Source organism: Ambystoma mexicanum, chromosome 2p (assembly GCF_040938575.1).
Source record: "Ambystoma mexicanum isolate Mex_15411 chromosome 2p, UKY_AmexF1_1, whole genome shotgun sequence".
Classification (NCBI taxonomy): Eukaryota; Metazoa; Chordata; class Amphibia; order Caudata; family Ambystomatidae; genus Ambystoma; species Ambystoma mexicanum.
The window spans coordinates 96,106,140-96,134,112 of record NC_090923.1 but is presented as its reverse complement, the minus strand read 5'-3'; the positions used below and the strand labels follow the sequence as shown (position 1 = coordinate 96,134,112).

At 44.7% G+C, this 27,973-nt stretch overlaps 1 long non-coding RNA gene across 1 annotated transcript in view; it reads left to right on the top strand.

The window, feature by feature from the left end:
* The window catches only part of LOC138565837 (uncharacterized), a 123,428-nt gene extending 98,732 nt beyond the window's left edge, over positions 1-24,696 (top strand). The window contains exons 2-3 of the long non-coding RNA XR_011301648.1: positions 24,397-24,496; positions 24,598-24,696. This is a non-coding gene — a long non-coding RNA (uncharacterized lncRNA). The remainder of the gene's footprint in view (positions 1-24,396; positions 24,497-24,597) is intronic.
* The last annotated feature ends 3,277 nt before the right edge of the window (positions 24,697-27,973 follow it).

Here is a 27,973-nt window from a genome sequence, read left to right as displayed (position 1 = left end):
TGGAATGTACATGTTCCCCTTTAGAACTGATTGTAAACTTATGGCTTTTTGGTCACTTTTCCTGCTGTAAAATGCACAATTTCAGCCACATATTTGGAAAAAAATCTTGGGGGGGAGACCCCCCCACAAACCCTCCCTAGATTGTTATAACTCCCTCGCTACGCTCGGTCGCCCCCACTATTTCTGAGAAATATCAACAGATACACACTGGAAATCACAAGAAACTAACCTTTCATCACTGCCCCCGACACCAAAAGCTATCTTTGGGACTGCATGGCTATGCCTTTGATGCTATTGTGTGAAAGGTCACACACCATAGCTTTTGAATATACTGCTTTGGGTCAGGGTGTTCACTTTTGGCTCGCCGGCCCTCCGGGTGACAAAAAGTGAATGCTTCGGCCCCACATTCAAAAAGGTTGGACAAGCCTGCTTTAGACGGAAGAAAACAGGGCATTTAGATATTAGCACGTGTGTTCCGATTCTCAAATTGCACCCCCCTGGTTTCCCTGCCCTTTATTTTCCCAGATTTACCCTGTCAAATCTATCTGGACAGATTGTGGATTATTGTATTTAGTGTACCTTTTTAAATGTGGTTTATTGTTTGAAGAATCAGTTGGGCACTAAATTATCCTGTGGTCATTTTATCAGAAAATGCTCTTTTCAGGTGGCTATCTGGAACACAATTTCCAAACATAAACTGGTCATCCTTTTCTCCATGGACTGGTCTCCAATCTGTCTGGGTTAATTCCTTCACATAGTATCAGCTCTGCTCCCCCATCTCCGTTTTGTTCCCAATAAATCCTCAATGTTCATCGCCCCTTTTCCCATAATTATAACAATTGTTTATATCCTCTGTGCATGCAATTATATGTCTTTCTCACTCCGTCCCTGCCTTTTGACTAGGTGTGGTTCTCATAGTCCCATGACATACAGAAAGGGTGGAGGTGAATCACTACTAATATTACAATGGCTATTTCATTTTTCAGACCTAGCTTTGTATATGAAAATGGGAGAAGAATAAAACGAATATTATCCAATTATGTATGTCAGTGCACACAGACACTTGATTGATCGCTATGTGTTTTTGCCATTCTTCACCTATTTTTAATGTGGCACTATATATATATATATATATATATATTTACATCATTTGCTACAAAATGTACACATTTTCTGTCAATCCAAGCTTTCATCATGATGTAGCAATTATTTTAATGACTAAACATTTGATTTAAGATGTTGCTCTTGTTACTATCTATTTGTGTTGCTTGTGTGGAATTGCTGAATGTTACATGCATCTGGCACTGGCAGTGCAGCACCTACATACTCATTTTTCATGCTATCTTCATGCTGTGTTCATAATTTAATAAACTTCCCATTCACCTAGGTAATGGAGTTTTTATTGGGGACCTGGAGTTGGATAAATTATGACAAGCCCCTTGAAGCCGAGAGCATAAGACCTGTTATCTTTCCCAAGCTGGCCTTCAGAGCCAGCTTGCACTCTACCAACAGTATTCTTCATGTGTTGTTATTGCGAATTCCTAACCTGGGTAGACCTGGGATAAATTGAGTTACAGGAATGGCAGAATAAAATGGAACCTGTATGACTTTACTACTCATCTTATTGTGAGTAAAATTACACACACGTAAATATTGTCACTGAAATTTTATAGTGGTGCTTTACATAAGGCCTATATCTTGCACCATTTTGTACTCAAAATAACTAGTAAAGATAGTCATCGACTTCACATCACATTTAAACTGCAAATACACTTTCTTGACACATACTATCTGAAGGTCATGTAAAGAAAACCATGTTGTTTTTAAGCCTCAGACTTATAAGAGTTAGTAGTTGGGACCCAGGATGGGGTCTTATGTTCATAACATATTTCAGGTGCTTCGGCCGCAGAACAGAACACTCAAATGATTACAGCAGACATTATGTGACCTGCTGTATTCCTTGGAAGCAAATGCACGCAAACATTTTGGGCCTATCTTCACGATGGGGCATAATTCTTCTTTGGCTCTCAGCCTTGTCCTTCTGAACTCTGAAGCAGTGGCTGAAAGAAAATATGTAATCTACCCAATTGACTTTACAGGTGAAATTAGGCTATGGAAATGATTGTAATCTAAATGTTACCTAGCCTATCCTTGGTCTGTGGTGAGAGAGGTGTACACCCTTAGCCCCAGACCAGTACCAGAAAACAAGGATTACACTCAATTTATAAAACGCCAATAAATAAATCAGTAAACGGTACAACAGAGAGAATTGGAAAAACCAGAGCTGGAAGACTTGATGAGTAGTGGGGGGTCAATCAAAGTACATTGCTCCCAACGTGCCAGTAAAGTAATGATCATAACTGCCAATTTTAAGCCTACCGAATTTCACGCATCAACTGTGACACTAATGCAAATGTGGCTGATCTCTGTGAAGTTGGAGATAAAGTGCATTTTTTATATCTATTTAGCCAGCCAATGTATGGTTAGCCCGGAAGGAAGAGTATTAACAGGATGGCTAATCCACACCTTAAGAAGGTGTGTGACCATCAGGCTACTCTTAAATATGGACAGTGCCCTTAGTCACTTTGGAAGATGAAGATGAATACAAAGGAAAACAGTCTCTTGACTTAATACATTAGCACAGTTTATATAAAGCATGTTGATATACACTGCCACAATGAACAACTTGTCCAGTAGTCCAGGTGCCAACTAAAAGTGTTGCCTCACAAAATGAAACACTGAGCTGACATATTGAGTGCATACATTCTTTGCATTGTTTAATAAATACACTGCAGCAATGCCAAGCTATCCCGTATCAGGTGTTAGAAGCTAATCCACTCCTGTTTTTGACTATGTATTATGGTACCTCTGGGTCCTTTCTTCATACTGTAAAAAGCAAAACTAAAGTTCAAAATTTCAAAGGAAAGAAATTGTCGTAATAGAGCTTTCTGCGCCTGATGTTGGAAAGCTTAATAACTGTAGCGATGTTAAATTAGGGTTTCCTTGAATAAACTGGTATCCTGAGAACGCCTGGCTCTATTTATAAAAGATACCCACTGAAGCCTTAATGTGGAGAAATCAATCTTCATTGGCTCTCAGTAAACCACTACCTCAAGAATAATAAACTACTACAACTCACTGTATTGGTGTCCCCAACAACCCTAAAGACCCAATGCAGTTGACTTTCTTCTGTGAGCTCCCATGAAGGAAGGAAGGTGCCTCAGAGGCAGGTTGTTTTGTCAGATAAATAGTGTTGACCTCACCCGACCAATGTTGCAATGGGAGCAATCTGTTCTTTGCATGTGCAACTTGCTCTCCACTGGACCAGATGTGCAACGTGAATGCCTGGAACTTTGAACTCTCCACCTAAATGTGTACCCATAAGTAAGTCAAAGCAGAACAATGGCCTTTTAAGACTTTTGCTTATCAATGTGCCATTGATAGTGAAAACAATCACCTCCCATTAACCAACACATTTCATTAACTTCTAACAAAGAGAGCCTGTTGGCCTAGAAACATCATGGTGTCATGTTGAGGATTGCAACACACCGCAAATGCCCACTAGCTACTAAAATCCACATCATCGTCCAGAAATATCTGTTGGTTTCAGAGACTATCCTGAGACTGTTAAAGAAACCAGGTATAACCATCCTCAAGTTGTTACTGGTTGTTTACCTGGCATGATAAAATATCAGTGCAGAGGACGTGAAGAGCGGCCTCCAGAAATATTTGATAAAAGAACCAGACAGCTCATATGAACTATGCTCTGAGTGGGAACACCCCACGGAACTATGCTCCGAAGGGGAACGCCCCACTGAACTATGCTCCGAAGGGGAGCACCCCACTGAACTATGCTCCGAAGGGGAACACCCCACTGAACTATGCTCCGAAGGGGAACACCCCCACTGAACTATGCTCTGAAGGGGAACCCCCCACTGAACTATGCTCCGAAGGGGAACATCCCACTGAACTATGCTCTGAAGGTGAATACCCCACTGAACTATGCTCTGAAGGGAAACGCCCCACTGAACTATGCTCCAAAGGGGAACCCCCCCACTGAACTATACTCCGAAGGTGAACACCTCACTGAACTATGCTCTAAAGGGGAACGCCCCACTGAACTATGCTCCGAAGGGGAAGCCCCCACTGAACTATGCTCTGAAGTGGAGCACCCCACTGAACTATGCTCCTAAGGGGAACGCCCCACTGAACTATGCTCCGAAGGGGAACACCCCACTGAACTATGCTCCGAAGGGGAACGCCCCACTGAACTATGCTCCGGAGGGGAATACCCCACTGACCTATGCTCTGAAGGGAAACACCCCACAGAACTATGCTCCGAAGGGGATCCCCCCACTGAACTATGCTCCGAAGGGGATCCCCCCACTGAACTATGCTCCGAAGGGGAATGCCCAACTGAACTATGCTCCGAAGGGGAACGCCCCAATGAACTATGCTCCGAAGGGGAACGTCCCACTGATTTCCCTCGATTGCAAGAAGGAACTAGAACCTTGAAGAGAGTCTCCTCCACCCTAGAAGCACTTTATACGAACTAAGACTTCATCTACCAGTGGGTGCAATTTATATTTCCAGTAGCCTTCGGCTTGAGAGTCCTCCAGCATTGACTGAAAGCTACAAAGAAACAAGACATGATTGAGTCAATAAAGACAGTGCCCAAGAGGACTATATCAGATGGCAATGGCAAAAGCATCAAGAAGCCTGCCCAAGAAGAAGTCATGCCGAAGACCAGAAAAGCCAGGACTGTTGTTTGAGCAAATTAACCCTCACATAAATGAGAACTGGGAATGGGCTTCAACCTGTGACAAAGTAAGAGAGTGGTTTGTCAGGTGGTTCCACAAATATTTGCCAATAGAAAAACTAACTGCCCAAGTTACAAGTAAGGTCGTTAGATAATATATGCCCCAATATTCCTATAATCGATCCAGTAAACTATATGGATGCCAACATTGCCATTTTTTTTTATTATACTAGATAATTTTTTCTCATGAATTCCATTGCTTCCCACTGTGTCTCAGGCTGCAAAGGTGACATACTTGTTGTTCACACGGTAATCATTGGTTCATCAGACTACACCATCCTGTGCCCAACATCACTAGTATTGTGAGTCAAACTGAGACGCCATTTAAAAGAAACGATTACTATTGAGATCAATGTGACGGTCATTTGGAAGGCGAACACAGACGTCAGGACGCGGTTTACAGTTCACGTTTACATTTCCTTTTCATACGTTTACTCACATAAAGCAGTTTACAGAGATCCCTGTGTTTGTGTATTTCTTTGCTGTCCATCTATCATTTCTACTGTTGATGGTGCTACATACTTGGATTGTTCTATATGTTATTTTAGCCGTTCTCCCATTCCTGCCCATGTAGGGCTGGTGATGACAGATCACTCCTCCCTAACAACTAAGTCCATTCAGCATCCACTCCCCACCTAAGCTGAGACTGGGCGATCTGATCTCTACTGTTTCCTCCCCTGGTTACTAAGTACATACAGCGTCCACTCCCCACCTAAGCTGAGACTGGGCGATCTGATCTCCACTGTTTCCTCCCTTGGTTACTAAGTCCATACAGCGTCCATTCCCCACCTAAGCTGACACTGGGCGATCTGATCTCCACTGTTTCCTCCCCTGGTTACTAAGTCCATACAGCGTCCACTCCCCATCTAAGCTGAGACTGGGCGATCTGATCTCCACTGTTTCCTCCCCTGGTTACTAAGTCCATACAGCGTCCACTCCCCACCTAAGCTGAGACTGGGCAATCTGATCTCCACTGTTTCCTCCCCTGGTTACTAAGTACATACAGCGTCCACTCCCCCACCTAAGCTGAGACTGGGCGATCTGATCTCGACTGTTTCCTCCCGTGGTTACTAAGTACATACAGCGTCCACTCCCCACCTAAGCTGACACTGGGCGATCTGATCTCCACTGTTTCCTCCCTTGGTTACTAAGTCCATACAGCGTCCACTCCCCACCTAAGCTGAGACTGGGCGATCTGATCTCCACTGTTTCCTCCCCTGGTTACTAAGTCCATACAGCGCCACTCCCCACCTAAGCTGAGACTGGGCGATCTGATCTCCACTGTTTCCTCCCCTGGTTACTAAGTCCATACAGCGTCCACTCCCCATCTAAGCTGAGACTGGGCGATCTGATCTCCACTGTTTCCTCCCCTGGTTACTAAGTCCATACAGCGTCCACTCCCCACCTAAGCTGAGACTGGGCAATCTGATCTCCACTGTTTCCTCCCCTGGTTACTAAGTACATACAGCGTCCACTCCCCCACCTAAGCTGAGACTGGGCGATCTGATCTCCACTGTTTCCTCCCCTGGTTACTAGGTACATACAGCGTCCACTCCCCACCTAAGCTGACACTGGGCGATCTGATCTCCACTGTTTCCTCCCTTGGTTACTAAGTCCATACAGCGTCCACTCCCCACCTAAGCTGAGACTGGGCGATCTGATCTCCACTGTTTCCTCCCCTGGTTACTAAGTCCATACAGCGCCACTCCCCACCTAAGCTGAGACTGGGCGATCTGATCTCCACTGTTTCCTCCCCTGGTTACTAAATCCATACAGCGTCCACTCCCCACCTAAGCTGAGACTGGGCGATCTGATCTCCACTGTTTCCTCCCCTGGTTACTAAGTCCATACAGCGTCCACTCCCCACCTAAGCTGAGACTGGGCGATCTGATCTCCACTGTTTCCTCCCCTGGTTACTAAGTCCATACAGCGTCCACTCCCCACCTAAGCTGAGACTGGACGATCTGATCTCCACTGTTTCCTCCCTTGGTTACTAAGTCCATACAGCGTCCACTCCCCACCTAAGCTGAGACTGGGCGATCTGATCTCCACTGTTTCCTCCCCTGGTTACTAAGTCCATACAGCGTCCACTCCCCACCTAAGCTGAGACTGGGCGATCTGATCTCCACTGTTTCCTCCCCTGGTTACTAAGTCCATACAGCGTCCACTCCCCACCTAAGCTGAGACTGGGCGATCTGATCTCCACTGTTTCCTCCCCTGGTTACTAAGTCCATACAGCGTCCACTCCCCACCTAAGCTGAGACTGGGCGATCTGATCTCCACTGTTTCCTCCCCTGGTTACTAAGTCCATACAGCGTCCACTCCCCACCTAAGCTGAGACTGGGCGATCTGATCTCCACTGTTTCCTCCCCTGGTTACTAAGTCCATACAGCGTCCACTCCCCACCTAAGCTGAGACTGGGCGATCTGATCTCCACTGTTTCCTCCCCTGGTTACTAAGTCCATACAGCGCCACTCCCCACCTAAGCTGAGACTGGGCGATCTGATCTCCACTGTTTCCTCCCCTGGTTACTAAGTCCATACAGCGTCCACTCCCCACCTAAGCTGAGACTGGGCGATCTGATCTCCACTGTTTCCTCCCCTGGTTACTAAGTCCATACAGCGTCCACTCCCCACCTAAGCTGAGACTGGGCGATCTGATCTCCACTGTTTCCTCCCCTGGTTACTAAGTCCATACAGCGTCCACTCCCCACCTAAGCTGAGACTGGGCGATCTGATCTCCACTGTTTCCTCCCTTGGTTACTAAGTCCATACAGCGTCCACTCCCCACCTAAGCTGAGACTGGGCGATCTGATCTCCACTGTTTCCTCCCCTGGTTACTAAGTCCATACAGCGTCCACTCCCCACCTAAGCTGAGACTGGGCGATCTGATCTCCACTGTTTCCTCCCTTGGTTGCTAAGTCCATACAGCGTCCACTCCCCACCTAAGCTGAGACTGGGCGATCTGATCTCCACTGTTTCCTCCCCTGGTTACTAAGTCCATACAGCGTCCACTCCCCACCTAAGCTGAGATTAGGTAATCTGCCCTCCCCTGGTTCCTTATAGATCCATTGCTGACTATTACCCTCCCTCCGATGAAACCCACTCCCTTGTTTCTTTGCTCTCTAAACTTATTGTTCCCCCTATGATTGTAAAGCGTGATATTGGGTCCCAAAGCTAGGTCTGCGCTCAATAAATACCCTAATAATAACAATAATAATAATAATAATAATAATAATAATCACACTGCTCCATTTGCCGTGTCTCCGTTTTCCTTTTGGAACTTGCTCCCTATTTCATGTCAACTAGCATCGCGTGTTCCAATGTTCCAATGCTCCCTATTTCAGATGCCATTTCTGGCATGTCAACTTCCAATGCTCCCTATTTCGGATGCCATTTCTGGCATGTCAACTAGCATCGCGTGTTCCAATGCTCCCTATTTCGGATGCCATTTCTGGCATGTCAACTAGCATCGCGTGTTCCAATGCTCCCTATTTCGGATGCCATTTCTGGCATGTCAACTAGCATCGCGTGTTCCAATGCTCCCTATTTCGGATGCCATTTCTGGCATGTCAACTAGCATCGCGTGTTCCAATGCTCCCTATTTCGGATGCCATTTCTGGCATGTCAACTAGCATCGCGTGTTCCAATGCTCCCTATTTCAGATGCCATTTCTGGCATGTCAACTAGCATCGCGTGTTCCAATGCTCCCTATTTCAGATACCATTTCTGGCATGTCAACTAGTATTGCGTGTTCCAATGCTCCCTATTTCAGATGCCATTTCTAGCATGTCAACTAGCATCACTTGTTTCTAGCATGTCAACTAGCATCACTTGTTCCAATGCTCCCTATTGTAAGGACATGCCCACAGTGGCCTGTTGCCTCTAATTTAAGTTAGTGGCCCATTGGTTGCTAAGCTGATCCCACCCACGATCGGTCTGTTCTTTTTTTGGAACAGCTCAATGGTATAATCGTGTGCGAAGGCCCTGAGTTGGCCATTAGTTCTAGTGTCACCACGTTCACCCCACTTGACAAATGGTTCTCTGTGGGTCTTTGAATTGTCCACTTTAATCAGCGTCTTCCATCGCAGCACATAATTCCCCCATATTCTCCAGCTCTGTGCCTCCCACTAGCACAGGGACCCTTTTCTTGCTAGCCCTAGGTCCCATCGCTAACTTTACCTCCTTGCAAACCCTTGCTATTGCCGACCATTCTGTGGGCGAAGTCACAGGCATGGGGTCACCACACTGGTAGCCCTGTAGACCTCCTGTGCTCTTCTCCCTCTTCCTGCCCTGGGTTTTCCCACCCGTGGCATGTTCTGTAAATGCTTCGTCCTCCTTCTCCGATGCAATGGCTTGCAGCATCCCATTGGTTGCTAGATGGACCTTGCCCGAGTTATGGCTTCACCTAGAGATGGCTCGGAATTGCTTCAAGAGTCTTTCCCTTATTTGTGCGCCATTACTTTGCACCATGAGTTGGTCTCAGATCACCTCATGATGTTGTGCACTCAGGCTATTGCGATCAGGACTGAGGAGCAGCCATCCCTTGTTGCCCCTGGCAGTTGTTCTCTTGTGTGAAGTGAAGCCAGCCAAGAGGAGTAATGGCTCATGGAAGTCCCTTACCAGTTTGGTCATAATGTATTTTGGGAGCGCATGGAAGTAAGTGTTAACAATGGTTCATAATGGCACTAGCAAGAAGTACTTGTCCAATCTCAGTAACAGTTCCGCGTAGGCATTAGTTGCCTCTCTCTCTTCTTGCGTAGTTGGTGGTAGAGGGCTGCATGAGCCTTGACCTTGAAATCTGAAGCAGTGCATGAAGATAGCTGTCTCCCACCCTATGCCAAATCCCGTGCCATCAGTGCCATCCAGTACAAAATCCTTATGTCCACTGTTTCCAGGGCACACTGGGATTGCCCAGTCGCTAGGTGAACTTGTGTGGGCATTTAAGCTTCTACATGCTGCCTACCCTGTGTGCTGGTGTCTGAGGGCAGCGCTCTGCCACTGGGCAGGATGCACTGTCCGTAGGGACATATAGGTCATTTATTTATTTAATAGTGGCGATGGGACTGTCTTTCGAAGTGTAGTGATTGTGTTATGGAATGAGGATGTAGCTGAGGCGTGGGTGTATTGCTTTGGCTAGTGCACGTGGGTGCATGTCTATCTCATGTATGAGATTCCATGCCTCATGTGGAGGGTTGGAGATAGGGAGAGTCCATGTACTGTCCACTGCATTGTCTTGAATTCCCCTTTCCCTGAGCGGATTAGAGTGATTTTCATTTTTTGGGCGATTTTAGTCCTTGTTCGCTGAGCTACTTGCACCGTTAGATCCCACCATTGCCTGGCATACCCAATGCCTATTTGGCTTTCCCTGGTTGATTCAAATTCCACATGGCACAATTCAGGAGTGGTTCTTGGGTGTTGCCCCGCAACGGTCTGAGACGCACCTGGGGCACGGTGGGTCTCCACATGCTGTCAGGTGGCCATTGTACATGGTACGCCAACTCAAGAACGCGTGCATCCAGATGAGCCAAGAGTCCTGATTTCCTCACCTCTGCTTGGCTGGTAGGACCTCATGCTCACAAGACGGTCCTTCATGTCCACTGCTGGTTCTGCGCTCCTCCACAAAGCCTAGGAATGCATACAAGGGATCATTCACAGGTGTTCTCGAACTCGTGAGTGGATGGGATTGCTGATTAAATATTTGTGGGGTGTGTACCTCACTAGTAGGACCTACATGGTCGCACTTGAAAGTATGGACATGGGCAGTTCTCTTGGTAGTCGGTTCTATTGGTCACTCGCCACCCTTGAAAATTTAGAGAATGGAGGTTGTGACAGAAGGCCCGTGGGTCAGCACTTGGCCGTCTAGTGCAGCCCTATGAGGGTCTTTGAGTCCTTGCAGGTAGCCACGGTGGTACATTTTGGGTGTGTGGGAAGTGTAGGCACTGAAAGCTGTGCCTCCAGAGCTTTCTGGGTACAGCAGGGTCTGAGTAAGCTCATCTCCAAATTGTAGAAATGATGACACTCAAAAGGTTGTGTCCAGAAGTGTATTTGCTCCGACAGCAACAGAACCACCACTTAGTTCAGCCGCCCACCCCAGCCAACTAACTAAGATGGAATGCCCATCCGCTGTGAGAGTCTTCTAGGATGTCTTTGTTAAACATCCTACAGAAAAGTTGTCACAACCATGCACAACCTGGGGAGATGATCGCGAAGAGCGATCTACCCCTGCACACCACTGGTACCGGGATATCACTGTGTATGTTTCGCAAGAACAGCGGCTTGCAGAATACAATAAGATAACTCTCCTAACTTTTAAGCTTTAAGAGGAGGGACTTCCTCCTTACACACCAGTGCTACCTGGCATGTCACCCTGTACCCTGCCTGAGAGAACAGTGACTTGCACACCTGATTGTCTTTTCATAAGCGTCCGTGTACACCTCCGCTAACCAGAACATCGCCCTGTACCATGCCCGAGAGGAGGGAACACCTCACGGGTTCTCAGCAAAGAGTGACTCAATCTATGCACACTTGGACTACCTGGGATGTCACTCTTTCACATGCCTGAGAAGAATAGCAATGCATGAGAGAACACTCTTCATCCTCCTCACTCATATTTCTGGCCTGAGGAGAGCAGTCAGAATATTCTGTTACCCACAGAGCACGCCACCTTTTGGTTCGGGTAACATGCTCTCTACACACTTTGTGGGATCTCTGAGAGTTAAGTTATCCCTCCTCGCACATATGCCATACTAGCAAGAACATGTTGATCCTGGGCTCTGATGGGCCAATCATAATCTTTTGGGAACTGTAAGAGTGTCTTCTTCTCCGGTTTATCTCTGAAATACACCACCGACCTTCCACCAACTCCAGCCACTACTGCGTCTGCAACAGTTGGGTCTTCACTCATGCCCCCAGCCTGGAAGCATTCTGCTGAGAGTTACATTGATGGCAACTCTTTGCATAGCTACAGAGCTCCAATCCTCGGATGATCTGAGCTGTTAGCCTTATCTCACTCCTGATTAGGACACCGTTCTCTGCCACAGTCAACATAGCTCCTTCCGGTAGTATTTTGGTGTTGACGCTACAAAGTCATCTCTGCTGAAATATTTCTTATACCAAGATGCTGTGTTTTGAGGATCAGTTAACGTGGTTCTTCTGACTTTCCACTGTCTTGCCCTGACTGTGATCTACGCATTTGCATACATTCTTGATTGAAATAAATAAAATAAACGTATGCTTTTTTGACTCAGGAGACCAGACGTAGATAAAAAATAAATTTAAAAAAAATCGATATTCCAGCTAGAATTTGTTCTTTAAGATGGGTTTACACAAAAGCATGTGTCATGTATGGGGTTACTAGCCTTTTACCAGTTCAAAACAGCCATCAAAATATGGCTTTGGACCCTTTCTCCATGTCATGACTAGAACATAAAATTTGCAATGGAATTCTCTGCTCTGTTACATCAAGCAAATGGGGGATTTTCACCATTTCAAAGATCCATGGATTCGAGCCTCACAGTCTCTTTTCCCCTCTTCCCTGGACATCTCCCTTATTCACTCCATGACTCCCAAATTCTTGCGTATTCCGTTCCCTTGTCGCCTACCGCACATGCTCGGATTAACCTTTCTATGTCACCTCCTCAATCTCTTCCATCACTTTACCCTTTGTGCAGACGCTTCCTCTCCTCTCTCAGACACAGGCACATCCATGTCCCCTTAACATGTTACCCTGCATCTCACCCCTCATAGAGCAATGGAGTATCTGTGTACATACCTTATTTTATCAAAAGATTACCTGCACCAACAAGTCCGATCCATGGACATACATCGAATAAGGGAAGGGAATCTTTATAAGCCCGTGTTTGGTGTATTTCCTTTCGCGGTACTCAGCCTCGATATTTCTCTTTGCTTTTACAAAAGGAATCAATAAACATGTTCTCTGCCACATAAAAGAGGGTTGACAGGGACCTAGCCTCTGTATACATTTAGCTTATGTGGCACAGAGTGCTAAGGGTAACATTGCATTCAGGCTATCCTCCACACCCCCAAGAGATGATGGGCACTCTATTGGGTCTTTGTAATTTCAGCTACGCTATGCTTGGAATTCCACTTCCAGAACAAAATCCTTTACATGGCCATGGGTGGATTTCACTAAACCAGTCATGATATCTCAAATGTGGGGACTATCAATTTTATCAGAATGATCTGATGAAAACATGGTTTACTTAGAAGACTGAGTATGGACAAAACATTTCCTTTACATACCAGTCTGAATTGTAAAGGTGAGCGGTGCAATGTGTAGTGCATAAAGCCAATGGAGTCCCCTGAACTTGTTGGTGTCATAGGAGCTGAATGGGTGATGCACCGAAAGGAAACACACATCTGTAAAAGACATTGAGGTAAATTTGTGTCTCCACCTGGAATATCAGGATTAAATTCCAGGAACCTCCTATGTATGAAAATGGAAACAAACAAACAAGGAAAGTGCAAATATAGTATTGATATCCGTAAGGTAATAAACCAGGCGGGATGTGGTTGCTAGGAGGTTTATTACATAAGATTAAGACACCAACATAAGACCCCCGACCATCATTACAGCTCTTCTCCAACTGTGTCTTTCAAGTCATAACATTCTATCTGAAAGCTCCACAGTCTAGAGCCTTATGACATCAGTCCCTAAGACACACAATGCAAAGTAGAAAAGCAATCATGCATTTTACACTAATAACAGAGCACATACATAACACCCCCCCTACCTTATCTAAAACAAAGAAAATGAACAGACATGACATTTGAATAGCTATAAAACCAAATGAAAATAATAATACAAAATACAAAAGTAAAATGCACATAAGCAGAAAGCTTGCTAACAATAAATTAAATTCTCATGCTAGGATACCACAGACTTTTACAATCCTAGATTTACTTCCTTACTTTAGCATCTCTAGACAAATTCCATATTTGGCCACTTTCCAATCTCACTGCTCCTCTGAGCACTTGGGCAACTCTGACAGGATTCGAATATAAGGACTCACCCTTCTTAGAAACAACAGCTTTCCTGATTCTAATCAAATCACCCACTTCAACCACTGTCGGCTTTCTAGGAAATCTCTCATTGATCTTCTTAACCCATCTTTCTTTCCGTGCTTCCATCCTCATCCTCACCTCATCCACTACTTTATCTGTTTCTCTTGCCCTCCCCAACCATGCGGGAGATAGTAATGTATTTCCCTTCCGTCCCCTCATCATCTCAAAGGGACTGACACCCCTCTCAAAAACCCGGTGCCATTCGCAAAGCAAAGAAACGTTCTTTGACAGCAACCTTACGGTCCACACCACTCGCATTCACCCCTCTGATCGCCTCCATTACACACTGATTTACCCCCTCAATCATACCATTCCCTTGAGGATAATATAGTGCAAGTTTTCTTGTGTTTTATACCACACTTGTAAAAATATTCTTGAAACAATTTGCCCGTAAACTGTGGACCATTATCTGAAAGCACACTCCTTGGTATCCCTTCTCTCTCAAAAATCTCCTCCAGAAATCCAACCACAGTTTGGCAGGAAACATCCCACATCACTTTGAACTCTGTCCATCTCGAGAACAAATCTACCAAAGCAATCACAAACCTTCCTCGCCCTCTTCCCATATCAACAGGACCCAAGACATCTATGGCCAAATCTTGCCAGACACTATTTGGTGCACCCACTTTTCTTACTGGTAACACCACTGCAGATACATTATTTCCAGATCCAATACATTCACTACACTCGCCAACCATCCTTTCGACTTGACGATCAAGACCCTGCAACCAATAGCCGGCTTTTATTATCTCCTTCGTTTTGAAGACACCAATGTGTCCCTGATGCGCAACTTTAACTAGCCTACCCCTCAAACACCAGGGAACAACCAACTTGTCCCATCAATATAATAACCCATCATTTACCGACAGTTCAAATCTCACTTCCCACAGAGATATCTCTTCACCTTACAACAGCCTCTTCTCCGGCCATTCTCCTCCAACAAACCCAACAATGCGTTTCCATGTTTCATCAGATTGCAACGCTTCAGCCCCTTCCTCTTTCTGTATTACACTTTCTGTGGTGGCAAAGACCATGTTGCCTACATCCACATATCCTTCTTTCTCCCCTTCATTAGCATCATCAACTCTCACCCTGGAGGCACAATCCGCCTGCACATTACTTTTGCCTGGGACTACCTCAATATTGAATTTTAGACATTGTAACCTAGTTACCCAGCAGGCAACCCTTCTTGAAACTTTATCAATCCCCTTGCTTTTGAAAATCGCCTTCAAAGGTGTGTGATCAGTCCTCAGTGTGAACTCTTGACCCCATACACAATTCTTCAGCTTCTCAATGCCCCAATGGCAGGCTAAGGCTTCCTTTTCTAAAACTGAATAATTCAATCAGCCCCTGTTAACATACGTGAAGCATGCATAACCACCGCCTCAACACCATCAATTCCCACCTGGGACATCACAACTCCAATCCCCATATCTCTGGCATCTACAAAAAAATAGTCCTCTTTCTGGTATCATACATAGCTAATGGCTTTGCCATATACATTTTTAGTTTAATCTCGTCAAACTCTCTCTGACATTTCCTATCCCACTCAAACTCCACACCCTTCCTCAACAACGCCCTCAGACTAGTTACACCATCAGCATAGTTTTCCACAAAGCGTTGATAAATTTCTATCGTCCCTAGAAACAACCTCAATTCAGACTTATTTCTTGGCGCTTGCATTCTTTTAATACCATCTACCAAATCTTTTCTCGGTCTGAGTCCCTCCTCCGATATCTCATGACCCAAATATTCCACTGCTCGCGTAGAAAAGACACATTTCTCCCCTCGTAACGTTATACCACGATCTTTGAAAATTCTTAAAACCAACTCCACCCTTTTCTTTAATTCTTCTTCACTCCTCCCACATATAAGTACATCATCTTGAAAACACCAAACATCCCTAACTCCCTTTAGGAGCTTATCCATAACCTTTTGGAAAACTGATGAGGCTGATATCAGCCCAAAAGGCATACAGCGAAACTGATAGATACCTTCATATGTAATAAAAGCTGTTAGTTTTCGTGATTCAACATTCAAATTGATTCGGTGATATGCACTTGCCATATCTAATTTGGCAAACATTTTTGCATTTCCAATCCGCTTTAATCACTCATATTTGGAAGGGGATGACGGTCCGCTATCACACATTTATTTTTATTCCCTCAAGTCTATACAAACCCTTAAAGCACCACTCGTTTTTTTTTACCACTGCTACTGGGGAAATCCACTCTACAGCATTGGCAGGTTCAATTATACCTGCCTTTTCAAGTTTCCTCAACTTCTCCCTTACCGCATCACGCATAGTCATAGGCAAAAGAATGAGTTTGGGACACACAGGTGTGCTTCCATCTTTCAAAAAATGTTGTGCACCATACCCTGGAGGCACCTCACACCAGTGTTAAAGACATCCGGGTACCTCTCAATAAAATCATTCGTCTCACCACACATCTTGGAGGTACATACCACACTACCAATGTTCATAACTTGTTCATTGCTATTGGGATCCAGTCTGATCCCTAATCCCCTCTGCTCCTTCCATCCAAGTAGCGTTTCCCCTTTCTTGGTAACATAAATCTTTCCTATACGTTGTTCTCCCTTTAAAACTGAAATGAGCTGTACAACATCCCAATAACTCTATTTTTCCTCCATTGTAATCTCCAGGATCCTTATCTGATGGACCTAGGTCTTCCACACGACCCCCCACAATTTTATCATACGTTGCATGAGACATCAATGTAATCTTTGAACATGAATCAGCCAGCATTCTCACCCGCTGCCCATTTATCTCAACCCACGCAACAGGATGTTCACACTCATCAACCTCAGTACATTTTACCATATTCACGATGACAACCTCATTCTCAGAACCTTCTCCTTCATCAGATGATCCCACATTGTATTCCTCAACAAACTTAGTCCCCTTTTCCCCACCAATGCGGTAGTTCTTACAACAATTTTCAAAATGCCCCCACTTCTTACATAAATTGCAATTAGCTCTTCTCCCAGGACATATAGGAGAAGTTGATAAGTGTTGTGCACTTCCACACCTGAAGCACAATCGGTCATCCCTCATTGGACCCCTTTGCACATTATCCTTCTGGGTAGCCTTATTACTCACTCGACTCACTCCACTTTTACCCTGGGCAACATCATTTCTCTTCCCATACTTGTTTTTCGGTTTCTTTCTTTCTCTCATACTACTCTCTTTCCTTCTATGAGAAACTTTCAGTACCTCAATAGCTTGTGAGAGTTTCATTTCTTTAGTTCCCAATTTTGCTACACATTGCAAAGTATGTTCTATTCTCTTAGCAATACCAATAACCTCCTCCAAACTAGAGTCATCTTTCAACCACACTTCCTTGCGAATCTTTTCATTGGAGCAATGCAGCATAGACTGGTCTCTTATATGCTCGTCCAACCCACTACCAAATTTACAATTCAAAGATTGGTGCCTCAGTGCCGTGATATACTCTTCCACAGTCTCCCCATCATCTTGAAATCTCATTCCAAAATGGTATCGTTCCAGCACTGTGCTAATTTCTGACTCAAAATGTTTGTCCAGCCTACTAAAGCTGTGTCAAAATCACTCCCTCCATCTTCCACATTTAGATCTCTAATGTCTGGGAGCGTCTCATAAATCCTTTGCCCTTCATATCCCAGAAAATGCATGAGCATGGACACTTTTCTTTCATCAGACATCCCATTGCCACATGTTGCCTTAACATAATGTAAAAATCCTCTCTTCCAGGGACCCCACTTAATCTTGGGTGGCCCGGGGGTAGGCATGAACATCTGCGGTCCCGGAACTCCTGACAGGGCCATCTCAGATGCAAACACACCAATTGGCGTCAGACAGGTGAAAGGGAATATGTGCAGTACAAATGGACAGTTCCAAACATACGCGAAGGAAAGAAAGAAAGGAAAAAAAATGTACAACACAAATCTCCTGAACAAATCTCCAATAACGCTTTGTAGAACAGTGTTCCTTCCATTACCGCCTGCCCAAGTGGGCCCTGGGCAGGAAATAGAATATAATAAATGAATACCTTTGAATTTGCTGTATATAAATGAGGTGCTTAGTTTTGCTAAACTGCTTTGCCGCTCCGCCGTAATTGCTGCCACACACACAAAATAAAAATGACATGAGTCACGACACTTGCGCGTCACGTGTCTTCGTCTCCTTTTCCAGAAACGAGTGAGCGTCACGTGCCGCAAATCGGGAGTCCCCTTCCTCTAATTGGGTACGCAGACACAGTTCAAGACTTGCCCCGCCCCTAAATTTCCCAGCGGATGCCTCGGGAAATATGGGCAGAGGTCACCCACGATGACCGGAGGGTACGGTGAGCAGCCTACTCCACGAAGAGATTCCAGAGACCTAGCGTGTGCTCTGTCCCGTCCTCCTTCCACCTCCCAGGTAGCCCTGTCCCGTCCGGCTTGCTCGCTCCACACCACAAGCAGAGCAACCGCCACTCGGGAAACAGGATTCGTTCCCTCGCAGCACTCCGACCAGGTACCGTACACCGTGTAGGCTCGGGAAGGGATACGTCACGGCACCCTGTCAAGCAAACATCCAAGGTGCAGGCTTGCAGGTTCTAGTCGCCTAGCCCTCTTCCCTTCTCTCCAACTCACTCTACACTGCAGTTCAGGTCCCCACGTCCAGCAGTGCAGCGCAGCACGGTGAACGGCAGCAAAACACCCAGAGCGATAACCTACACTTTCGAGGTCGAGGGGTGCCAGGGAAACTGAGGTAGGCACTTTCTTCCTTCTACCTCATATGTCGATCCCATCCTCGTTGCCAATGTAAGGTAATAAACCAGGCTGGATGTGGTTGCTTGGAGGTTTATTACATAAGATTAAGACACCAACGTAAGACCCCGACCATCATTACAGCTCTTCTCCAACTGTGTCTTTCAAGTCATAACATTCTATCTGAAAGCTCCACAGTCTAGAGCCTTATGACATCAGTCCCTAAGACACACAATGCAAAGTAGAAAAGCAATGATGCATTTCACACTAATAACAGAGCATATACATAACATTATCCTACTACATTAAATAATAAAGGCAAAATACACATGGTTTGTTTTAAAACCAAAGGGGTATTTCTGAATTGAAAATGATTTTCACATGGTGTGCCAAACTCAGTCTTCTAAGTAAGCCAGGTTTTTGTCATATCATTCTGATAAATTTGGGGTAGGGTTAATTGCATGTAGGTACTTGCAAGCATTTACACAAAATCTTCTGGCTTCTTGCAGCTTCTGCGTTGCTGCTATAAACGAATGGCAAAATAATAAACGTGCAGGCCGTATGTACATGTTACTGTCATCTAGCTCATAGAACTGTACGTTTGTGTTCTTCATGTGTTTGGGTGTGTGATTGTGTCCCGATGTGCAGATGGCACGTGTGCTTTGTGTCTAACATTACTATGTTGTGTTGTTTTTAACGACTAGAAACATGACTTCTTGACATTTTTAGTTGAGACTGTCAATAGAGTTGTCTTTGGTTTTGTCCTGTGGGTCTTCAGCCACCTTGCATAATGTTTGCACCGCTCTTGAGTTGTGAGGTTAGCTGAGAGGGTATCTCTCATTGCATTTGTCCATTGTAGGAGCAGTGGGGATTGGTGCAAATTCATATGATCGGCGGTCATGTTGTTTCTGGGTTTTCTTCCGGTTCGAGTGTTTTGTGGATGGGGAACAGAGCCAGATTTCCAACTTCCCTCTTCAGGAGCATCATCAGGGCCATTGTTAATTGATTCAACTTTTTATGGTTGGTCACCACCAATCCATTGATGTGGAATTATGCTAAGTGCTTGTGTGATAAGTGTTCATCTAGGATATGAAGGCTTAGACCTCTGAACATGTTTCCCAATGTCAAAACACCCCATTAGGGAATGAGAGTAAGAGATAGGTGTGCAAGGATAACAAAGTTGTATATGATATAACTGCCAGCAAAGAACTCTGCTGCCCGAGAGCGTGCTGCCAAAAATTACATGGGCAGCACATTAAAAAGGCCAAATGCATCATCAATGATGACATTGTATACAGTGAATATTCACACAACTGGTTGGTGCGGGCATATATCGAAGCCTGTTTCATAGGGGATGCCAGGCGCTAATTGGTTGCCTATTCCCAGTCGATCATGGTACACGTGGGTCAGCTGGGCACATCTACATGGTGACGGTCAGGCCACATATTAGAAGAAAAATGTTATCTAATCTAAATTAAATGACAGGAACCAATTGTTCATTTTTCATGACAGGTTCTCCTAATGGATTCTTGCAATCCTGCCATCACACTCTGAGCCCCTGAGTTATACCTTCCTGCTAAACTGTTCTTAGTGTATTATTATTTTATTTAAGTGCATACAGTTCATATTAAAACCTTTATACTAAACAACATTAAATACATATAAGAAGAATACAATTTCCTCATATAATTCCATACAAAGTTCATCATGACTCAAAATCATGACAGGCACCTGAACATCATATGAAAGGGGTGCTTACAAAAAGAGACAATAATACATTTGTATGTTGACCCCTACATCTAAGGCTTCGTTAATACTGCAGTTACCGCACCCAAGTTATGACCCTGGGGTTTGATGTAGGGTCTACCTTCCCTGGTGCCTCATGATACGAAGAGATGTGTGTTGCTCTTAAAAAGATATACAATTGCGCAGGCTTTAGATCTGAGGTGGCCGATCTGGTATGGTCAAGCTCAGAGGGTCGGGTGCTTATCGGTAGGTGAAGGGGTAAGGAGTAGGGGAGATAAAGAGTCGCCAGCTCTGGCATGGCAGTGTGGGGTCAGGGGTGCAGTGTCAGTTTAGAGGAGATGGATGGATGGACAATACACTGGGGCCTGGTACAGTCTCATTCTCTTCGCAGAGCACATTCTTGGAAGTGATACTAACAATTTGCAACAATGGAGAAGTTGGACTTCCATGGGAACAGGGCTCATGTGGAACTGGCCTTGTGTGCTGTGGACCTGGCGCCTCTGTGTGAACTCGAGATGAGAGCGCTGCAGCTCTGAAACGTGACTGTCTGGGCCCTAATACAAACTAGACGCTAGGCCTAAATACAAAATGGAGTCGAAGAGCAGGGGTATGTCTGGTGCTATACGCCTATTTCTATGCGCTATTTGGCCTCTATGTGCACCCTAAAGGTGGGGGCGGCTCCCCCCTTGTAGCTTACCTACATCAGCCGTGGCTAGGGGGGTGGGGTATGATTATTTCCTTCCAAACAGATATTAGAACCACAAAACGGATGCTTTCATACTAGGTAATCAGTAGGTTCTCTAGGTAATAAAAACTGATTTATTAGAGAATGCTTCAATTGATGATTGATGCACATGGATATAATCTGGATACCAGGCGTATTAGTTACTAGGAACCTACACATTCCCACATAAAGCCCAAGAATTCCAGGAATCCCAAAAAGATATCTGTTAGGACCTTGCCTCCAAATCATCAATGTTAAGCATTCTCAAAAGAATCTGCATATATCATGTTTTGATTACAAAGCAGACCTACGGATACCTCATGCCACCTGAGACACAGAAGGTACAAGTTCAGAGATACATTATGAAAAATCAGTACAGATGAGAGAAGACCTATTTTTGGAGAAAATGCAAAGACATCTGAAAAGCCACACAATCAAACGCAAGGAATGTCATCGGTTGGTGTACATACAGTGAGACTGTTCGTTTTGTATGGCTACAATGCAATAAAGAAATAGATTATGCAAGGTCCAAAAGTACTTAGATATTTCTATGAGCTGTACCATGGTGCCCTGCAAAAGTTATTTATATATTTGTAGCTCACCTTCCACTGATATCTGACCCCAGACAATAACTGGTGAAGTCTAATAATATGGCAAATACGTGGTGTCAAACTTTGGATTGACAGCACATAAATGCACTGTGCTCATGAATGGAATAAAGTTGCAAGACCTCTTCTCTCATTGTATCCATATGGATGGTAATACATCGAGCATAAATGCAGTGAACCATGTACTAATTACCGTCCTATTATATGCACCGCAGAGCTTTCTCACACTTTTGTTCATTAAATGTAACTCTCTTTGACATGTTTTCAAAGTAAAGTCCTACTGAGCTGTCTTTTGTCATTCCGGTGTATGGAACAACTATTGACATTTTTTAAGACAGGCACTTCCTCTGTTCTTATTGCAGAATTGAACATTTTTCATAATCTCATCAATCCCTTCACATGAACCCAGTGTCCTTTCTTGGATCAGTTTTGCTTCACATATCCTGTTCTTTGATAAAGTGGGATTGATCCCATACCCCTTGGGTTTGATTCATTCTTTCTCCATCTAGATTGGAACTGTCACATATTGGGATTTCCTTTCCTGCTTCACCTCAAATGAGGATTTAGCTGTGGTTTCAGGGGAATGTGCTATATATGATTATTTCAGGTCCTGGAATTGGAAGTTGGATGATTAATTGTACTATATATTAGGTACCAACATTACATCGCTCGATGAATCCATTAGCCAGTGGGTGACATAATGTGGTGGCGTGATGTTTCATGCCTGTTCTCCTAATGGATTCTTGCAATCCTGCCATCACACTCTGAGCCCCTGAGGTATACCTTCCTGCTAAACAGTTCTTAGTGTATTTTGTATTTTATTTAAGTGTATACAGTTCATATTAAAACCTTTATACTAAACAGCATTAAATACATATAAGAATACCATTTTCTCATATAAATCCATACAAAGTCCATCATGACACAAAACATATAACTTTACATATAACAAAATCACAATTCATATATTATTTTATCTAAAACATATTACATCATTTATCACATCGCCTTTAGGCATATACCCTTTCCCTCTCGAAAATGTCTCTCATATAGTCGTTGTATAAAGTGCACTGCTGCAATAGTCATTGACACCTGATTTAACATTTAATTATCTAGACCACAAGTATTCAGAAAAGACTGCTTCAGTGTTGTATACAAATTTGAATAATAGACATCTGAAGTCCCTCGTCTCATTGTGAGTGTAATTGAATTACATTGTTAATAGTACTTTCTTCCAACCTTACCACAGATAATTCCTGTAATAGTCTATGAGTACCAGATTGCATCCTTTATTCTGCAAGACTATGTAGCATTACCCACCTGATGTTAGGTTTGTGATTGTTGTGTGATCCAGTTGCTGTAAGAGTTAATTATACAGGTCAAGTTACCTACACTTGTATAATGGTTGCTGCATCATACACACATTGTTATATAGAATGTTTTCAGCTATTTGGGCATATGGCCTTAACAAATGCTTAATGCTTGGCCAACTTTGTTCTATCTACTCTAAGTGCTTGCAGCTGTGGTCAGTTTTTAATTTGGCTCCTGAACCCCATTATAATTACCTAAAGTATTCTGCTGCTCAGGTACACGCTAGACCCTTGTGCTCAATCACCGAGAAGCTTTTTCGGTAATTGTGTTGCAAATACTTTGATCACTACTTTTTAACTTTTTTTCTTTTTTGTATTCAATGATCTCTTTAAGGTTCTTGGTTGAGAACTGCACCTACCCACTTCTTGTTGGCATCTACTGTATGCATCGCTTTCCTGTTTGCCATAAAACGGGGTGTGGATGGGTACATTAATCATACTGTCCTTAGCTGGTAATCAATCTACACAAGCGTTTATTATGGTTAGCCGCCATATAGATTTCTCCTTCAGCAGAAAAATGGACACATTGATTAGCATTGTTGAACCTTCAACTCTCCTAAATGGGAGCATCTGAGATGTCCTTATTTCCCTGGTAATCTCTTATTCATCGAACTGTGGCAGGACTTCTTTGAGAGGCTGCACATTGCACAATCTGAAGCCCCCCCTTTAAAGCCACACGTGTGTAGATTGTTATGTCTTTTTTGATATTCTAAGCTTTTATTCTTTCCTCACACACTCCTGATCCCTTGTAATGCTTTATCTGATTATTTTATCAAATGTCCAATAGATTTAATTTATAGAATTAACTTTGCGGTACCTTTTTCTGGGCTGGTTTCTGAAAGTCTAGCACCTCCAATAAAGCATATATGCCCATCGGCTGGAGAAGAGTAACTTACTTCAGGGACTCCCACCTTCCGTGTATCTGTTCCTTACATACCCCAGGTTTGCAAACTCTCACAGACCAGTGTCCCTTCCCGTCTCTTCATGGTTAATAAGTATTTCATTGTCTGATGAATCGTCCCAATCTCAGTCTGCACATCCTCAGAGTACAAAGTTACATATACAGTCAACCCTTCTCTAGCTCTAGGCAATAGTCCCTTCTCTCCTTCTTCACTCTCCCAAATGTGCCTTCTCTAGCTGCTGGTATCGGTTCTTTCTCTCCCTCTTCTCTCTCCTGCAGGTGTCTTCTCTAGATGGTGGCATAAGTTCCTTCTCACATTCTTCGCTCTCCTAAAGGATACTTATTTAATTGCTGGCATGTGTTCCTTCTCTCATTCCTCTCTATCTCTCACAGGTACCTTTCCTATATTGGTTCATTCTCGCCTCCTTCTCTCTCCTACACCTTTGCCTGCTGATGGCTTTCGTTCCTTCTGTCTCACTGATCTCTCCTGCAGGTATCTTCTCTTGCTGTTTGCATTGGGTCCTTCTCTCTCCTACAGATATCTTCTCCAGCTGCTGGCATCATTTCCTTCACTCCCTCTTCTTTCTCCTGCAGGTCACCTCCCTAGCTGCTGGCATTGGTTACTTCTCTCCTTCTCTCTCCTGCAGGTAATCTCCCTAGCTGCCGGCATCATTTATTTTGCTCCCTCTTCTCTCTCCTGCAAGTAACCACCCTAGCTGCTGTCATTGTTTTCTTCTCTCCTTATTCGCTCTCCTGCAGGTAACCTCCCTTGCTGCTGGCAGTAGTTCCTTCTCTCCTTATTCTCTCTCCTGCAGGTAACCTCCCTATCTGCTGGCATTGGTTCCTTCTCTCCTTCTTCGCTCTCCTGCAAGTAACCTCCTTTGGTGCTGGAATTGGTTCCTTCTCCCCTTCTTCTCTCTCCTGCAAGTAACCTCCCTAGCAGCTGGCATTGCTTCCTTCTCTCCTTCTTCTCTCTGCTGCAGGTGCCACCCTAGCTGCTGGCATTGGTTATCTCTCTCCCTCTTCTTTCTCCTGTAGGTAATCACCCTAGCTGCTGCATCGGTTCTTTCTTTCTCTCTTCTCTCTCCTGCAGGTAACCTCCCTAGCTGCTGGCATTGGTTCCTTCTATCCTTCTCTCTGCTGCAGGTGCCACCCTAGCTGCTGGCATTGGTTCTTTCTCTCTCGCTTCTCTCTCCTGCAGGTAACTTCCCTAGCTGCTGGCATTGGTACATTTCATGGCTGCGAATTCTCAATGTGGTTAATAACCACTGAACAGGTTATCATGCCTTGTTCTTTCGAGAGAGGGGCGCCTGCTACCTTTTATGTATTTTTGAAAGGAACTTGGGGTTGGTCACCCTAGGTTACCTGGGGGCAACCAGACGTGGACTCCCTGCTCACTGTGCTTAGAGAGGCTCAGCTTCACCTCACTGATGATGCCCAACAAGGCTGAAACACGTGTATGGGGTTGCTGATGGTACTCTTGTTCAGAGAGGAATTGCCATAGCATTTCGGTGCTGGACTGCCCTTGTGGGCGGGACAAAGACTGATATGCAAATGGATATTTCCCATCTGTGAAGGTACAGTGAGCAAAAAGCAATGGCTGCGAACTCTCAATGTGGTTAATAACCACTGAACAGGTTATCATGCCTTGTTCTTTCGAGAGAGGGGCGCCTGCTACCTTTTATGTATTTTTGAAAGGAACTTGGGGTTGGTCACCCTAGGTTACCTGGGGGCAACCAGACGTGGACTCCCTGCTCACTGTGCTTAGAGAGGCTCAGCTTCACCTCACTGATGATGCCCAACAAGGCTGAAACACGTGTATGGGGTTGCTGATGGTACTCTTGTTCAGAGAGGAATTGCCATAGCATTTCGGTGCTGGACTGCCCTTGTGGGCGGGACAAAGACTGATATGCAAATGGATATTTCCCATCTGTGAAGGTACAGTGAGCAAAAAGCAATGGCTGCGAACTCTCAATGTGGTTAATAACCACTGAACAGGTTATCATGCCTTGTTCTTTCGAGAGAGGGGCGCCTGCTACCTTTTATGTATTTTTGAAAGGAACTTGGGGTTGGTCACCCTAGGTTACCTGGGGGCAACCAGACGTGGACTCCCTGCTCACTGTGCTTAGAGAGGCTCAGCTTCACCTCACTGATGATGCCCAACAAGGCTGAAACACGTGTATGGGGTTGCTGATGGTACTCTTGTTCAGAGAGGAATTGCCATAGCATTTCGGTGCTGGACTGCCCTTGTGGGCGGGACAAAGACTGATATGCAAATGGATATTTCCCATCTGTGAAGGTACAGTGAGCAAAAAGCAATGGCTGCGAACTCTCAATGTGGTTAATAACCACTGAACAGGTTATCATGCCTTGTTCTTTCGAGAGAGTGGCGCCTGCTACCTTTTATGTATTGGTACATTTCCTCCCTCTTCTCCCTCCTGCAGGCAACTTCTCCAGCTACTGGAATTGTTTCCTTCTCTCCCCCCTCTTGTCTCTTCTACATGCTCCTTTTCCAATAGTTGGCATCCTTTCCTTTTCACCTTCTCTCTCTTACAAGTACCTTCCCTAGCTGCTGGCGTTGGTTCCTTCTCTAATTCTTCTCTCTCTTGTAGGTATCTTCTCTAGCTGTTGACATAAGGTACCATATCTTGTTGTTGGCATTCGTTAATTCTATTATTCCTCTCTATTTCTTACAGGTCATTCTCTCCTAATCTCTCCTACAGGTACCTTCCGTAGCTGATACCATTTGTTCTTTTTCTCACTCTCTCTCCTACAGGTACCTTTTCCAGATGTTGGCCTTGGTTCCTTCTCTCCTACTTCACTCTCCTACAGAAACATTCTCTAGCTGTTGGCATTGGTTACTTCTCTCTCCTACAAGTACTTTTGAATCTTAGTTAAAACAACAAAGACCCCCTGCAGCCTCCCTCCATATCCCTCCACCATAATTAATACCCCACCCCAACCCCCATCTAAAATTTTGATGAAATGTGCTAAAATTGGATCAAGAAAATGTGTTGTATTGTGATTCTCAGTAATTGGCTTCGATGTTTTGGGGTAATACCGTACCTTCTCTAGCTGTTGACTCTGGTTGCCTCTCTCCTTCTCTATCCTACAGGTATTCCCTAGCTGTTGGCATCAGTTTGTTCTTCCTTCCTCTCTCCTCTACAGATAGCCTTCTCTATTTGTTGGCATTGTGCCTGTCTCAACGTTCTCTCTCTCCTACAGGTACATTCTCGAGCTGCTGCTATTATGGTTTTCACCCACGCTGGGGGTGGCGGACATGGCTGGTAACGGCCCGTCAGCCTGAACCTACATAGGCCCTCCTCAGTAAGGGCTGTACAATGTTACTGGATATGTCCGCCCCCCACAGCGTGGGTGAAAGTCATTCAAACCCAGGGGTGTATATGGGTTGTGAATGTTTTTTTCCCTCTGGAGATTGGCATTGCTTGCTATGGTGGTGGCCGGGAGACGGGAAGAGCGCTGGGCCCGTAGCACAAAGCTCTGATCCAGCAGGTAAGTGGGGAGGGAGGGAGAGGTTGGAGAAGGGGTAAGGATTGCTCCCTGTTGCCTCCTCACATTAAAGAAATTGCACCACCCAGGGAAGGGCCTCAAGTGGCTTTTAGCAGCCACCTGATTGGCAAAGCACCCTTCCCTGGGTGCAAATGTTTTTTTCTTTCCTTCTTCTCTTTCTCACAGATTTCTTCTCTTGCTGGTGCCGTTGGATCCTTCTTTCCTTTTTTCTCCCTTATAGGTCTTCACTAGCTGGTGGCATATGTTTCTTCCTTCCTTCTTCTCTCTCTTACAGGTATCTGCTCTAGCTGGTGGCATAAGTTTCTTCTCACCTTCTTCTCTTTCCTAAAGGTACCTTATTTAGTTGCTGGCCTTCGTTCCTTCTCTCATTTCTCTCTTTCTCTTACATGTGCCCTTCCTATATGTTGGCCTTGGTTGCTTCTCACCTCCTTCTCTCCTA